Source organism: Serinus canaria, chromosome 25, assembly GCF_022539315.1.
Source record: "Serinus canaria isolate serCan28SL12 chromosome 25, serCan2020, whole genome shotgun sequence".
NCBI classification, from domain to species: Eukaryota; Metazoa; Chordata; class Aves; order Passeriformes; family Fringillidae; genus Serinus; species Serinus canaria.
This window is the reverse complement of record NC_066338.1, coordinates 5542415-5558833: the sequence shown is the minus strand read 5'-3', so window position 1 is coordinate 5558833 and position 16419 is coordinate 5542415. Positions and strand designations below refer to the sequence as shown.

General features: G+C 54.5%; 1 protein-coding gene and 2 pseudogenes across 1 annotated transcript in view; 2 read left to right on the top strand and 1 right to left on the bottom strand.

Moving 5' to 3' along the window:
- The window catches only part of LOC115485198 (uncharacterized), a 2106330-nt gene that overhangs the window by 909646 nt on the left and 1180265 nt on the right, over positions 1-16419 (bottom strand).
- LOC103825013 (zinc finger protein 208-like) overlaps positions 1-16419 on the top strand; it is a 742626-nt pseudogene that overhangs the window by 577008 nt on the left and 149199 nt on the right.
- Positions 3509-7862, top strand: LOC127060575 (serine/threonine-protein kinase pim-2-like; annotated as a pseudogene).

The following is a 16419-nucleotide window of genomic DNA, read 5'->3' as shown; positions in this document are numbered from 1 at the left end:
GAAGTAGAGATCACAAACAGTCACAGGGCATCCACGGTGACATCCCAGAGCTCATTCATCTTCCAAAGACTTGCGAGGTCACAGGCAGTCACTGGTGTCCATGAGGACAACAGAGGTGTCTCGACCTGCTAAGGAGCCCATTTGGCCATCCCAGAGGTCTCCAAGCTCCTGAAGAACACTGAGGTCATGTGCAATCCCAGGGGCTCCATGGGGACATCCCAGGAGTCCCCCGTTTGCCCAACTGCACTGACCTCAAGGCTGTCACAGGGACTCAGTGGCAACATCCCAAGTGTCTCTAGGCTGCTAAGCAGCTGTGATGTCACAGGCACTCACAGGGCTTCCACGCTGTCATCCTAGAAGACTCCATGCTGCTAAAGAGCTGTAATGTCACAGGCACTCACAGGCTCTGTGGTGATATTCCGAGGGTGTCTAAGGCTGCAAAAGAACCATGAGGTCACACGCTGTTAGAGGAACTCCACAGGGACATCCCAGGTGTCTCCAGGCTGCTAAAGAAGTGCTTTGTCACAGCCATTTAGAGGGGTTCCATCGTGACAAGCCAGAGGCCGCTGTGCTCCTAAAGAGCCAGGGATGTCACAGGCAATGACAGCAGCTCTGTGCTGACATCCCCTGTGTTTCTACACTGCTAGAGAACTCTGATGTCACCGGCACTGACAGTGGCTCCACGGTGACATCCCAGGTTTCTCTAAACTGCGTAAGAGCTCTCAACTCAAAGGCCCTCCCAAGGCTTCCATCCTCACATCCCAGAGGGATCCAGGTTTCTAAAAAGCCCGGAGTCACCTGCACTCACACGGCTTCCACGCTGACATCGCAGGGCTCTCTGGGCCTTCTAGGGAGCCAGGTGTCACCGGCAGAGACAGGCGCTCCATGCTCACATCCTGCAAGACTCTGGGCTGCTAAAGAGAGGGCAGGAGCAGTCACAGGTGCTCCGTGCTGACATCCCAAGGCTCTTCACTCTTCCTCCTCTCTCAGTCACCCTCAGCACCGCCACTGCCCCTCCCCTGCGCCTCCTCACGCCCCACCGCTCCCAGGGAGGGAAGGAGGGAGGGAATCTTTAGGAGCCGCCAGGCTTCCTGACTCTGCCCCGTCCCCGGACAAACAGCAGCGGGAGATCTCTGAGCCCGGGGCTTGGGTCTCTAACCCCGCCATGCCCCTGCCCCGTCTCCCGCCTTCATTTCTGCATCGCTCCCTCGCCCCGCCGCGGGCTGAAGGAGAAGCGGGAGAGCCATGGGACAAACGCCATAAAACAAGACTCCGAGCGACCCAGCCAGAAATCTCCTTGGCCAAGAGACACCGCGCAGCCGCCGGCAGCACCCGCAGCCCGTGCCCGGCCTGGCCCGTGCCCGGCTCCCCCGCCCGCCCCACACGCTCTCTGCCCCGCGCAGCCTCCTCCGCTCCGGGCGGCGGCGGGAAAAGCCTATACAAGGACTATAAATCTCATAACAATGATGTCCAGCTTCCCTTGGTCAAACCTATTAATCCTTGAGTTGATGTTCATCTTTCTCAAGCTGCATGTTCCCTTTTTATATATTCTAAAGCTATAGTTTCAAAAGATCCTTACTACACACAATATTCTAAAATATACTTCAGAAGGTGATTACTGCAAAACTCTTTAATGCTTAACTGCAAGAACAAAATTCCTGTCAAAAAGCAAATCCTTAAAGCTTTAATTGAAAGGCTCCTAAATCAACTTAAGGCTTTGAAAGGTTAATTGCAAACAAAGGGTAGGTTCAAAGGCATTCTTCCATGCTTTACTTTTCTCAGTTATTATTAGAATTGGTCTTTATAACTGTCCCATGATTGGTTTCCACACATATTACAATCACAAATACACATATTGCCTGTATGTACCTGACACATGAAACACAGCTTTGTATTTCACATTACCAAGCAGAAAGAGAGCACAGGCAAACAAGTCAGCAAAGTTGCAAGTAGAAAAACAGTCTCAATTTTCCACTGCAAGTAAACTGAAAAACAACTTCTAGCTTAAACTGTAATGGACTACCTTTTAGTGATTGGAGAATAGTAACATGAATATGGTAATTATAGTAGTTATGATAGGCCATAGGTAATAGTTAAGGGATAGATTGGTTCTACTGCATGAAGATGCTCAGTAAAGAAAAGCATGTAATGCATTGTAACAAAAACCAAAGGGTCTCCAGGCCTGCCTGCAGCTGGAGCTGACAGCTGTGGGCACAGCTCTGTCGCCCATGGCCCTGGACTGCTGTAACATCATGGATGGAATAAACTGCATTTTGGAGAGCCCCTGGAGTCCCACATCCCTCATTTTGGCTCTTACACCTGGTGCTGGCCCCACCCAGATCTGGTGTTTGCTGGCACTGCCAGTGCTCAGATCCAGCAGTTTCCCAGTGGCAGCACAGCCCAAGTCCAGCAGGTTCCTGGCACAGAAAGCCAAGACCCAGCAATTTTCTGGTGCCAGCACCGGCACCGCCCAGATCTGGTTTTAGCTGGCACCACCAGTGCCCAGCTCTGGCAACTACCCAGTGCGGGAACAACCCAAATGCAGCAATTTTCTGGCAAAGAAAGCCAAAACCCGGCAGATTCCCAATGCTGCCACCAGCACTGCCCAGATCTGGTGTTGGCTGCCACTGCCTGTGCCCCGTTCCGGACATTTCCTGGTTCCAGCACAGCCCAAGTACAGAAAGTTTCTGGAAAAGAAAGACAAAATCTGGCAATTTCCTGGTGCCAGGACTGTCACTGCCCAGATCTGGGGTTTCCTGCAATTGCCAATGCCCAGATCCAGAAATTTCCCAGTGCTTGCAGAGCCCAAGTGCAACAATTTGCTGGCACAGAAATCCAAAACCTAGCAAATACCTGGTGCCAGCACCACCCACATCTGGTGTTTGCCAGCACTGCCAGTGCCCAGATCCAGAAATTTCCTGGTGCCGGCAGAGCCCAAGTGCAGGAATTTGCTGGCACTGATAGCCAAAACCAGGCAAATACCTGGTACCTACAGCAACCCGATCTTATCTTTGTGACACTGCCAGTGCCCAGATCCAGAATATTTCAAATAATTGCTGGCACAGAAAGTTAGTATTTGGCAAGTTCCCAGTGCTGGCACATTCCCCACCCTAATCTGATGTGCAATAGTGTTGAGGATTTCTTGCAGATTGAGGAGTTTTTGAGAAACAATGGCCATATTCATCCAATGCACAATCCAGCCTGCTTGGGATAATCCTCGGTATATCCTTGAAAAGGATACAAGAAGAAGAGTCAAATGGACTCAACAAGTTTGCCAGTGAGCTTGGGAAAGTGAGGAAAAAGACAGTTCATGGGTGGGACAGAAAACCACAGCCAGGCGTGTGAAAAGTCAGATGATCCAATCAGCATCCTATCTTAGATGGGTGAACAGCGAGGCCAAACCAATCATGTATTAGCTAGAGATGCGTGGACAGTAGAGAATATTATAAATACAGTCTTTTTAGGGATAATAAATTTGGCTTCACTGGATCATATTGGTTGTCGTGTGATGTCCCTGAACCTCCGCATCCCGCACCGTTCCCCCCATACAATAGCACTGCCAGTGCCCACATCTGGCAAATTTTCTGTTCTGGCGCCGCCCATGTCCAGCAATTTGCTGGCAAAGAAAGCTGAAACCTGGCAATTTCCCCTTGCCAGCATCGCCCAGTCTGGTGTTCATTGGCAGCAGGACCCCAGGAAGGAAGGAAGGAAAGAAGGAAGGAAAATAAGGGGTCCAGATCCAGTCCCTCCTGGAGCCTGAAGACATAAATGGGCTGTTTGCTGCCACTGCCAGTGCACAGATCTGGAGATTTCCCTATTCAGGAACAGCCCAAATGCAGCACTTTGCTGGCACAGAAATCCAAAACCTGGCAACTTCCTGCTACTGGCTCTGGGACCTCCCACATCTTGTGTTTGCTGTGCCAGCACCCAGATTTGGAAATTTCCCGGTTCCTGCAGAGGCCAAACCCAAAAGATTTCTGTCGCTGGCAACGACACGACCCAGACCTGGTGTTTGCTAGCAGTGCCAGCACCCAGATCTGAAAACTTCCTGGTGCCGACACAGCCCAAGTCCAGTGATTTGCTGGCACAGAAAGCCAAAATTTGGAATTTTAAGTTTCTGGCTCCAGCACCTTCCAGATCTGGTGTTGGCAGGGACTGACAGTGCCTAGATTTGGAAATTTCCTGGTGCCTTCACAGCCCAGGGCTAGCAATTTGATTTTTAGCTAGCTTAGGCAGAGGAGCTCCTCAGACTGTGACTTTCCTTTTTCTTGGAACTGTTTAAAACTGCTCTGGAGGGAAGTCTTTTCCTGAACTACTAGGGGGAGAGGCCACTTGAACTTGCTTTCTAGATGGACCACTTTTGAAGGTTTCCTCCCAAAATTTACCCTAAACCAGCACCAACACTCACAATGAAAACTTCACCAGTGGCACAACTCCCCAGCCCACCAGGAAAAGAAAGAACATGGAAAGTTCTCCAAACTTTTCTCCTGCTTTGCTGCAAAAGTCCTGCTGCACACACAGTGCAGTGTGGAAAGCCCAAGAGAAGTTGTAGCTGGTGCCAAATCTTGTGACAGAAGCTCAACTCTGTTCTCCAGGAGAGCTTCTTGAGAAGAGCAGACAGGAGAAGATTCCCGGAAAGCTGAAACAGCTTTCCAGAAGTGAAATGAAAAGGAAACAAACAATCCAAGATGTTTTCCTCTATTTATCTCTACACTCCCTTTTTCCATGTTGCACTACTTCTCCATCCCATTAATTCCAGATGCACCTCACCTCTAAGATTGGTGACTTAGCCAGTTTTAGACACTCTAAAATACCATGAGCCACACACAGTTTTCCTTGCCCTGTTTTTACTGGAATGCAACACTGGAGATGTAAGTGCAGTGCTGGGGTCAGGTAGGAATCCTACTCCAAGGGAAGGTGCCCCGACAGTGTTTGACCCTCAGCAAGGACAATGCACAGCAGCAAGCGAGGGGATTGCTCTGCCAGCGTGCAGGAGTCAGGGCTCTGCATCTGGGCTCAAGCCTGCAAAGTTCCCGTGTTCGGACAGACGAAGGGGCTGTCCCCGGGGCGCGCGGGGCTCGGCCGTGGGGCTCGTGGGGCGAGCGGGGAACGGACACGGGGACGAACGGCCCCGGGGCTTCAGTTGCAGCGGCGGCAGCGGCAGCGGGGACAGCAGCAGCAGCCAAAGCAGAGAAGCTCAAGACTCTTTTTCTTTCTCTTTTGCTTTCTCTCCCTTTCCCGCTGTCGGGCATCCTCCTCTCGAGGCCTCTTTCCCGGCCTCCCTCTCCTCTCCCCGCCTCCCTCTCCCCTTGACGGGCCGGGCCATGCCCCCGACCCGTCCCCGGCCCCGAGCGGGGCTGCCCCGTTCCCGTCCTTGTCCCCGGCGTCCCGCCGCGGTCTCGCCTCCGCCTGGCTCTGGCTGTACTGGCTGTGGCGCTGCTGGGCGGGCATCAGTGCCTGGGCCTCGGGCGGCATCGCCGCCCTTTGCCTCCGCCTGGCCCGAGCCCGGCCCCGGACCCGACGCCGGCCCCGACGCAGGGTCCAGTCTAGACCGCCGCCGCCGCCCCGGCCCCGGCCCCGGCTCCGGCTACTCCCGGGGCCCGCGGAGGACACACGCGGCGCGGCCGCTCCCGCCGCCTCCGCCGCGGCTTCCCCAGCCCGAGCTCCGCCGCTCCGGCAGCGCGGCCGCCGGCCCCGAGCCTCCCGGGTCGTATTCCAAAGAACGAACGTCCGGGGATGGCCGGCCCGGGGCGGGTGAGGGGCGCTCGGGGGCCGTGGCTGGCCCCGGGCCGAGCGCTGACAGCCGCGTCTCGCCCGCAGGGAAGGCTCAGGAGGCCCTGCAGGAGCGGTACCGGCTGGGTTCGCTGCTGGGGCGCGGCGGCTTCGGCAGCGTCTTCGCGGCCACGCGGCTCTCGGACGGCGCCCCGGTGAGCGGCGGGGCCGGCGGCGGCGCAGGAGGAGGAGGGCGAGGGAGGAGGAGGGCGGCAGAGGAAGACGAGGAGGAGGAGGATGCGGCTGGGCAGGGCGGGCGGCGAGCTCAGCCCGCTGCTGCCCTTGTCTTGCAGGTGGCCATCAAAGTGGTGCCACGGAACCGCGTCCGGCACTGGGGCGAGCTGGTGAGTGAGCGGGGCCAGCGGCAGAAGCCGGCGCTGCCGGACGGGGATGAGCCGAGGCCGGGCAGGGTGGGAGCCGCCAGGACAGCTCGAGTCAGAGAGGACGTGGGGCCAGCGCAGGGCGCAGAGCATCCCGGTCTGGGTGAGGGTTTCCCCTGTCCTGGCACGGCATCGGCCCCCCCTGACGGCATCGTGCTCCTCCCGCAGCCCGACGGCACCAGCGCACCGTTGGAGATCGTGCTGCTGGCCAAGGTGTCCACCGGCTTCCCCGGTGTGGTGCAGCTGTTGGAGTGGCTCGAGCTCCCCAGATACATCGTGATGGTGCTGGAGCGGCCAGAGCGGTGTCAGGACCTGCGGCATTTGATTCGGGCACGGCGGTTGCTGCCCGAGGAGGTGGCGCGGGAGCTGTTCCGCCAGGTGCTGGAGGCCGTGCGGCACTGCACCAGCTGCGGGGTCCTGCACCGCGACATCAAACCAGCGAACATCCTGGTTGACTTGGCCACCGGGCAGGCCAAGCTGATCGACTTTGGCTGTGGCACCTACCTGCAAGACACAGCCTACACTCACTTTGCAGGTCAGCCTCCACAGGGATGTGCTCCCGGTGCTGGCATCTCATGGCCCAACATCTCCCAGGCCAAGCTGGCTGTGGCAGCGGGGATTCTCCCTTTTGCTGCCAGTCAGGGCACGGAGTGTTTAGCTGAGTTGCTTTAGAGCAGGGCTGGGTGAGGAGCCATTTCCAGCCCTGCTGGCAGCCTTTGTAGCCACTCTTTCCAGGACTGAGGCTGGGCTGGTGCAGCCACCCCAACAAAAACCCCCACGGGTGTGGGTGGCAGAGAGGGGGGTCAGAACCTGTGCCCCAGCCAGTTTGGTGTGCAGGTGAGAGGAAGGGCTTGGACTGCTCCACTCACCCTGTTTCCTCGGCTTCATAATATTTTTGGGGCAATGCAGGCAGGGAGGATAAGGGCATGTTTTCTCCCCAGCACAGAGGGGGTTTTTGTTTTACATTTCATGGTCAGGCCGAGCCAGGGCTGCCCTCCTCCAACACCAGTGGCTTCTTTTTCAAGCCTAAGTTTGTACACAAGTCCCATGTGCTGCTGAGAGGGCAGTGGGTGACCCTGTATGCCACTGATGCAGCCCCCACACGCCCAGGGATGCTGGGGCCAGGCTGTGGGAGCAGCAGCATCCCCCTGCTGAAGTCCATCTGTATTCCATAGGAACACGGTCATACAGCCCCCCGGAATGGACCCAGCTGGGCTGGTACTATGGCGAGGCAGCAACGATCTGGTCCCTGGGCATCCTGCTGCACCAGATGGTCTGCGGGGAGCACCCTTTCAGGAGGGGCCAGAACATCACCTGGGACCATCAGCTCTCTCTGCCACAAAGGCTCTCTCAAGGTGGATCCTCTTCTCTGGGCACGGGGGGAATACCAGAGCTGGGAGCCAGCAGCGAGCTCATGAGTATCCCACTCTAGCTGCTGCTGAGGAGGTGGCACATGTCCTGCTCTCCTCCAGAACAGGGAATTGATGGGAAGGTTGAGGCCCAGCTCTGAGCGCATCCAGAATGGCCTGGGCATGGGAATAGTGGGGCAAAGCAGACAGGAGCCTTCTCTAGCTGAGCGGCAGTTTCTGCTTTCTCTCCCCAGCGTGCCAAGATCTGATCAGGTGGTGTTTATCCATGCACTTCTTGGACAGACCCACATTAGAAGACCTGCTCTGTGATCCTTGGGTGCAGGATATTCCTCATCCGTAGAAGAAGGGAGAGAGTCACAGGCACACTTTGATCCAGGGCCCTGGTAAGTTCCAGCTGCACACAGGCCTTGGCAATCAGAAGCAAAGGAACCCAGACCTTTTTGTGCTGCCTGTGTCACTGCCCTGGGGTCATGGGATGGGAACACACAGCCCTTGTGCTGGAGCTGAGCTGCTCTGCCCAGCACTGGTGGCCGCCATCCAAGCTGGTTTGGCTTGTCCTGGTTCCCTGACAGCTGGGGCCCTGGGCAGGCCCTGAGAGCCTGGTCTCACCACAGGGAAGGAGAAGGAGCCCCTGGAGAAACTGTACCCGGTGGGGATGCTGCTGCTGCTGCTGCTGGAGACAGGAAGGATGACATCAAGGATGACGAGCTCTTCCTCAGCCTGGCCACCAGCAGCTGAAAATGATGGACTTTGATTCTGGCACCTTCTTCAAAGCCAAAGTCCACAGGGAATTTGCAGATGATTCCACAACCGGGGTAATGCTCCCAGATTTGGGCATTGCCCAGCCTGGCAGGGAAGCAAAGGTTCCCCCTTTTCTGGGGCAGATGCAACTCATTCTTCAGTCGTCTGCCCAGCTGCTTTTGGGCATGGCTGGGGGGATGGGCTGGGGTGGGTAGGAAATGGGAGTGGGCTCCTGGCCCTGCCAACAGCCCCCAGCACCCACCGTGGCCTGGGCTGGGGCTGGGGCTGGGGCAGCCAGCCCAACACAAACAAAGCCCCATGGTGGGAGCAGAGGTGGGGCTCCAGAACCTGTGCACAGCTGCTTTGCTTTGCAGACAAGTGAGGGCTTGGGCTGCTCCACTGCCCTTGTTTGCTTGGGGATCACTGGGATTTTGCGGGGCAGTGCAGGGGGAAGGAGAGGAAGTGTGGGCTTCCCTCACCCATGGCTGGGATTTTCCCTAGGGTGTAGGGGTTGGGTCTTCCTCAAGGCCCTGACAGAGATAAGAGTTTTTTCTTTTTTCTTGTTTTCCCTTTTTGTCTCCAATCTCTTTTCAATAATGTGTTGTTTGTTTTTCCAGAGGAAGCATTCTGTGTGGTCCAGTGTGGATGGGGAAGTGCTTGGGAGCAGCTATGGTGTGGATGGGCCATGCCCTTGGAGAAGGCTGAGGACATGGTTTGGGAGCAGCTTTTCTTCCAGCAGTGGATGGCGTGAGGTGGGTCCCTGTCTGCTTGGCAGGGTGGGATCAGAGATTTTGGGAGATGGCAGCGAGCACAGGAGCATCCTGCTCTGGGCAGCTGCTGAGGGCTGGATCTGCCGTGGCTGGCTGCAGGCTGGGCACATGTCCTGCCCTCTTGCTCTGCTGCCAAAGGCAGCAGGGATGGGCAGTCTGGGCACAGCTCTGGGCACAGCCAGCATGGCCTGGGCACTGTGGGCATTGGTACAAGGGGACAGGAGCCCTCAGCTGACAGACAGTTTATGTTTTCTCTCCTTGCAGCCAGGCTCTGCAGGTGCTGAGCCTGCTCTGGGCTCTGCCAGAGCTCTGCTGGGCTCAGCCCTGGGCCCAGCTGGGTTGGCTCTGCCCTCTCATTGCTCTGACAGCTTTGCATCAGACGAGCCCCTTGCGAGCACAGCGCCTGAGCTTTCTGCTTTGGCAGGTGAGTGAGACTCTCCTGCAGGCCCAGAGATTGCAGCTGGGGACACACATCCGATTGGCAAGGACCCAGACTCTCCACAGTCCCATCTAAATGCCTGGGTCTGCACAGGGTGTTTTGTCTGTCCTGTTCTTCCCTCTATATTTGCTGGAATTGTGCAATTGCACTTTCTTCCTCCTCTAGAAGTGCCACAAGTGGGCCAAAGCTGGCGAGTGGGCCGTGTTCTTGAGGCAGTGCAGGCTGGAGCTGAGGGATGGAGAATTGCCCTTCTGCACTTCCAAACCAGAGCAAAAATCCGTAAGTGGGACTTGGTGTCTTTAAGAAAGCCCTGACAGTTTCAAAAGGAATGTGCAGCTCATTACCAGGGTGAGAAGGAAGGTCATCTTCTAAAGGTTTTGGGGTTTGACAGAGTTTCCATTCCCAGTCCTGCTTGGAGCCTGAAGGGCACAAAGCAATTTCCTCTTGCTTTGACCATAATTTGAAATACCAGTCTTGGAAACTAAGCCCAAAATCTTTTAAAAGGCTGCTGAGGTCAATAAGATGCATCCATGCCATCAGCACATTTACAATGTAAATAACTGAGTTCTCTTTTTCAAAAGATCATTTACCTCTTAATGCAAAGTTGCACGAGTTTTTTCCCTAACACTTGGGTTTTGGTTTTATCTTTCACATTTTTTATAGATTTTTTTTCTTTTTCCTTTTTTTTTCCTTTAAATAGAACATGTATCCTGCAAAAGGAATGTCCTTTGCTGCTGGTCCCTGTGTGGAGCAGCTCCCTTCCTGCTGGCTGAGCTGCTCAGGCAGAGCCCGGCAGCTCCTGGCCCTGCAGGGCTGAGGCTTTTCCCCATTGCTGGGCACAAACTGATGGAGCAGCACTGCTGAACACGGGCACACCCAGAGGGACCAGCAGCAGCTGCCTTTGGCCACCTGAGGCTCCAAGGGCCAAGCTCTGAGCAGACAGGGCTGGAAGAGACTGGCAGGCTCCCTGCTGGCTGTGCTGCCCCACTTGTGCCCGGCCCAGCTTTGCTTGGGGCGGAGGGAGAACAAGGGGCAGCTCCCTGCCAGCCCCAGCCCAGGGACCCCTCCAGCCCTGGGGCTTGGGGCACTGTCAGCACCTGCTGCTCCAGCCAGGGCTTCTGCTGGCCCTGACAGCAACAGCCAAACTGGGGCTGATCCCAAGGGAGCAGCAGCAGGGCCTGGATCTGATCCCTGACTCTGGCCAGGGCTGCACAAATGACCCCACAGCAGCAGCAGCAGCAGATGGAGCTGACTTTCAGCACAGCCTCTGCCCCTCTTCCCTCCCGTCTGCAGCGCTGTCACAGCAGCCTGAGGCACCTGGGAGCCCCCAGTGCCAGCAGGGACTTGAGATGGCAGCCCTGGGCTCCTGGAGGTTGTGCAGGGAACAGAGCTGGGGACTCCCTGTCCATGGGGAGCTTCCAGATGGAAAAGGCTGCTGTGCCCAGGCAGCTCCAAGGGCACAGAGAGGAGGGTCTCGAGCACTGGATCTGTGCCAGTCCCACAGTCCTGGGCAATGGCCAGCGAGCCCTGGGGTAACAGAGGGCACAGCAAGAGGGACAGAACCAGGCAAGGTCAGAGACTGGAGAGAGCCAGGCCCTGGAGCAGGAACAGCTGCTCCATTGCACTCCTGGAGAAAGCTCTTGGCTGGTTCAGAGCGCTGAAAGGCGTGAAGGGCAGAGAGGAGGCCACAGCAAACAATGCTCCTGTTTGCACAGCCTCCCCTCTCTGTGTCCCAGAAGGAATTGGATGGACTGTGTTGGTCTCTCCGAGTCGTCTCGTTCAGCATGAGCAGCTCAGCACCAGCAGCTGAAGGAGCTGAAGCCTCAGGCCCCAGGAGCTGGGCAAGAGGGAACTTTCTGAGCAAAGTCATGCTGCTAAAGTAGACCCAGCTGAATGCAGCAGATATAACCATGGAATCCCAGAATCCTTTCAGCTGGAAAAGAGCTCTGAGCTCAGCCAGTGCAGCCGGTCACCCAGCAGTGCCCAGCCCAGCACTAAACCACGTCCCTGAAGTGCCAAGGCCTGGACAACAGCCCTGAGGGAGGCCTGGACAGCAGGCCCTGAGCCAAAGGTGCCTCTGGATGAACCTTCCAGCCAAAGGTTATCTTTGTATCTGCTCCCTAGTCATTAGCACTGGGATAGATGTAGGCACTCCTTAGTGAAACATGTATTGACCTTTGTGTGTTTAGCAGCCAGACAAGGCCATGAAATCTGACATCTGGCCTTGTTTGGGGCTGAAGGATCAAAGTCAGCTCCCTTGGTTCCTCCTGGGGCCCTGGCCAGGCTTTGGGAGGGAGCCAAGAGGAGCATGAAAGCAGATGTTCCCCCACTAGAAGTGCTGTCAGTTTGTTCATTCAGCACTGTCAGAGCTGGGCCCTCTCCCAGCGGGCTTGGAGCCTCACCTGTGGCTGGAGGCACCTGCAGGAATTCCCAGTGCCCAGGAGTGGCTCTGCAGCCCTTGGCTGTGACAGCTTCCCCCAGCTGCTGTGTGGATCTGGGGGATGGAAAAGGCTGAGGGTAAATGGTGCTGGATCTTTGTTAATAACTGCAGGCAATATTTGGTGGTGGTGGTTGGGTGCATTGCTGAGCTGCTCCTTTTGTGATTCTTTGCTGCTTTGAGCTGCAGTAAATGGCACTGATTCCTTCAGCTGGAGTCTGTGTCCTTGGTGCTGACCCTGCCCACTGGTAAAACAGAACTGGCACAGTCTGGCCAGGTGACAACAAAATGTCACTTGTTCAATGTAAATGTGAGGAATCAGTGCCATCAGAAATTCCCAGATGGGAAGCCCTTGCCTGGAGTTCTCTGGGTCTGGAGTGGGCTGAGGTTGGAGCACCCTGTGAGCAGTGGGGCAATGGGTTAAAGAAGTTGCACCCCTGGATGTCTTCAAATGCATCCAAAAACTGCATATGGAAAAGGAAAAGAACTAGTGAGTTTGGGCAGACAAAGATGGATTCGTTAAGAGTTCATTGGAAACAGCACCTTCAGAAGGAACAATTATTGCTGGAATGCTCCCACATGGAGCAAGAGAAGGTTTTAATCTTGAGCTCAGATGCATTTCTGCAAGTGAAATAATAATATAAGAAATAACTATATATGTATTTATAGCATATTATTGTTTAATATATGTATATTTATATATATGTATATATCTATCTCTATGTCAGTATCCATATCTATATTTACATATAAAATAATAACGATGTGAAATAGTGTTGAAAATACAAACTTGGTAGCTTTGGCTGCTCTGGGATGTAACACTAAATACCCTACAGAACAGGATTGGCCAGGACCCTGATGTCAGTGGTCAACTTGGTACACTATATTCAATGAAAAAAGGAGAAAGGGATGAAATTAGCCATTTTTACAGGGTTTGCTGATACTGTGATGCAGAGTGCTTTGTCTGTTCCTGTGAAAAATACAGTGATTAAGCCTGCAGGGTTTTTCATGTACCAGACTATCCACAAGCTGCAGGATTGGTTGAACGGGTGAAGGGGTTTTTAAAAGAGCAGTTGAAAGAATGAGGAGATGGGAACCTGTGCCCATGGAGAACCCATCTCCCAGATGTGCTCCATGCCCTTAACAATGGCCCACTGGGGAAATGGAAACCCCCTGGCTGTGCAGGGCTGCACCCAATTTGCAAATACAGCCATGGGCAGTGAGACTTGGACTGCCTGGGAAATTGTTCTGGCTGGGATGGCCCCTGGCAGGGCCAGCCCAGAGCCTGCAGGGCTGGACCTTCATGTACTGGAAATAATTGGGATAAATTCAAAGCAAATGAGAGCTATCAATACTGAAACAGGAATTCAAATTCCTCCAGGACACTTTGCTTTGGTAACTGCTCGCTTGGAGCTTGGCCTTGCAAAGTGTTCATGTCATGGCAGGAGGAATTGATGCAGAATATCAAGGAGAAATTGCAGTAATTCTGTTAAACAATAGTGAACAAGTTTGGATTATTCAGCCCCATGACAGGGTAGCACAATTATTGAAATTGCAATTTTAGAAAGGTTGTGAAAAAAGGAGCTCCACCTCCAGTCGCCACCGTTTGTGGAGATAAAAGGTTTGGATCCAGCATTCCTAATAATGGAGCCAGAGTGTGGGTGTGGAGGCCAAAAGGCCCTCCCGAGGCAGCTGAAGGAACAGCTCCTAGGAAAGACAACTCTGAGTCCTGAAACCTGGGCAGGAGCAATGGGAATGTGTCCCTGCAGCCAAGTGTTCTGTGCGAGACCCAGTAGATCTGACAGGATATTGTTTTACACATCCTGCCAGAGCAAATCCCCCTGTTTGCCCCAAGGGCCCCTTTGGAAAATGCTCTGATCCACGGGGCTCCATGTGCAGGCTGCTGTGACCCTGAGGGACTTGCATAGGAATTCCATCCAGGAGCCTGGGTGACCCTCAGGGACTGGGACCCAGCTCCCTTCCAGCCAGAGGGAAAAGGGGCCCCCAAGCCTTGTTAGGCACAGACAACATGGTAAAGCTGAACAGCAAAGGGCCTTGGGGCATTATTCTAGAATTTAAAAGGCTCCAGCTCCACGGACAACAGAATGATTGTTCCTAACTCGCATGAGACTGAGAAAAAAGAATGGAGAACAGTGTCACTAAAGTGCTACTGATGTCTGTAAGTTGTACCTTGATGGTCAGGCAGAATCTTTGTCTGCACAAACACCTCTAATGTTTCACCAAGGGGTTAGTAATCAAAATGTCATGATTAGTTATGGAACTGTAAAGATCAGGGTAGCCAAAGCAGTGCATGTCACCAATTGCTGGGGATGTTCTCAGCTGGAGTTGGGAGGGATGGGGTTCCCTTGGAGGGCCCACCCTGTGGGGTGGCCAGAACTCTGTCCCTGGGCTCTGACTGTCACTGTCAGTGCAGGGACAGTTAAAGAAAACACAGGAATACAAGGATCACTTGGACAGGATTCCCTAAGATTTCCCTTCAGGAGAAACCCAACCCTGTTCTAGTTCTAGAGGCCCCAGTGTGAGAGGATTTCTGTGCTTTACCATCCCTGCCAGTGTCAGTAGAACTCGGGGTGCTGGAGCTGCTCGGTGTCAGTGTCACACCACTCTTGGCTGCAGGGCCACCATTTCGGGTCCTTCAGCAGCAACCACAAGGAAGAGTTGGGGCCCTGGGAACATTTTCCCCCCAAGGAGTGCCTTGGCTTTCAGGAAGCAAAAGATTCTGGTTCATCCTGTGCTCCATGTGTGCTGCCCCTTCCTGTGGAGGTTCCAGGAATAAACTGAATGGATTATTAGCAGAAGTAGCAACTGATCCTGTTGCAATGTGCAATAGCACTTAATTGAAGCACAAGAGGAGATGCATTTGTTCCTAATATGTAAATCTAAACTGTGTTATTGAAGGAATTATTATGAGGGTTGTAGTTCATTGTAGGTCTGAGGACCGATCCAAGTACCAAGGCCTGAACAGGCCCTGAGGCAAAGTTCACCTCTGGATGAACCTTCCAACCAAATGTTAGATTTGTATCCACTCCTTAGGGAAGCATTATTACCAACATGATCAGTGTCTGTGTTCCTTGATAAAACATGGATTTATCTTTCTGTATTTAGAAACCAGAGCGGGCCCCATCTGGCCTTGTTTGGGGTGAAGGATCAAAGCCAGCTCCCTTGGTTCCTCCTTGAGCCCTGGCCAGGCTTTGGGAGAAAACAGTGAGGAGAATGAAACCAGATGTTCCCACACTAGCAGTGATTCCATCTTGTTTGTTTAACAGTGTAAAAGCTGTGTCCTCTCCCAGAGGGCTTGGAGCCTCCTTGCCTGCAAAGGTGGAGGCACCTGCAGGAATTCGCAGTGTCTGGGAGTGGCTCTGCAGTCCTTGGCTTCCCCAGCTGATGTGTGGATCTGGGTGATGGTAAAGCCTGAGGGTACCTGCTGGTGGATCTTTCTTTAATCACTGCAGTCAATCTTTGGTAGTAATGACCAAAGATGGATGGATTGCTGATTCTTTTGTAATTCTTTGCTAAGGATGATGTGCTTTGCTGAGCCTATCCTTTTGTAATTCTTTGCAGCTATGCATGGTATAAATGACACAATTCCTTAAGTTGGTGTCTGTGTCTTTGGGAGTGACCCTGCCCACTGGTGAAACGGGGCCTCCTCTTGCCTAAGTGTTACCTGGGAAGGCAAAAACCCTCCCTCCAAAATTCTCCCCCTCTACCTTGTTCCCCCCCTTCATACCCTGATCATGATGTCCCATGGTCTGGGGTATCCCTGAGCTCAGTTGGGGTCCCCTGTCCTGGCTGTGTCCCCTGCCCACTGCCCCCCAGTCCCAGCCCCTCCCCAGCATGGCTGGACCAGGGGCAGGACAGGCCTTGGCTCTGTTGCAGCTCAGCAAGAACAAAACCATCTCTGTGTGCCCAGCCCTGTGCTCAGCACTGGCCCAGCAGTGTCTCAGTGCCAGTGTCTGTGCCCTCGGTCCCTGCCAGGGCTTTCCATGGCAACTGCCAGGACAGGTGACCCAGGTGTCACCCCCAGGGACGGTTGCCATGGAAACAGTGCCCAGCACTGCCCCTTTCTGTCTGGCTGACCTGGCCTTTGGCCCTGGCAGTGGCGTTGGCTGCTGGTTCCTGGTGCCTGAGCGGCCAGCATGGCACAGGGCAGGTGGCCATGGCACAAGCCCCCAGCCAGGGATCCCCTCTGGCTCTGGGCAGTGACACCAGCCCCGAGCAAGGGGCCCAGGGCAAGTTTCCATGGCCACCAACCACCACAATGGGTCCGGGCATTGGTTGCCATGGCACCAAACTAAGGAACAGGTCCCCATGGCCGTTGCCATGGCACCTGGTTGCACCAAGGAGTGTCACTGCAATTATACCTGGAACAGCCCTGGCACCACTTTGTCCTGAAGGCTGCCATGGCAGCTGAGGGCAGCAACAGCTCGGCAGGCAGGTGGCCATGGAACCTGGCTGCAGAAATGGCTCCTTGGGCTGGTTTCCAAGGAAA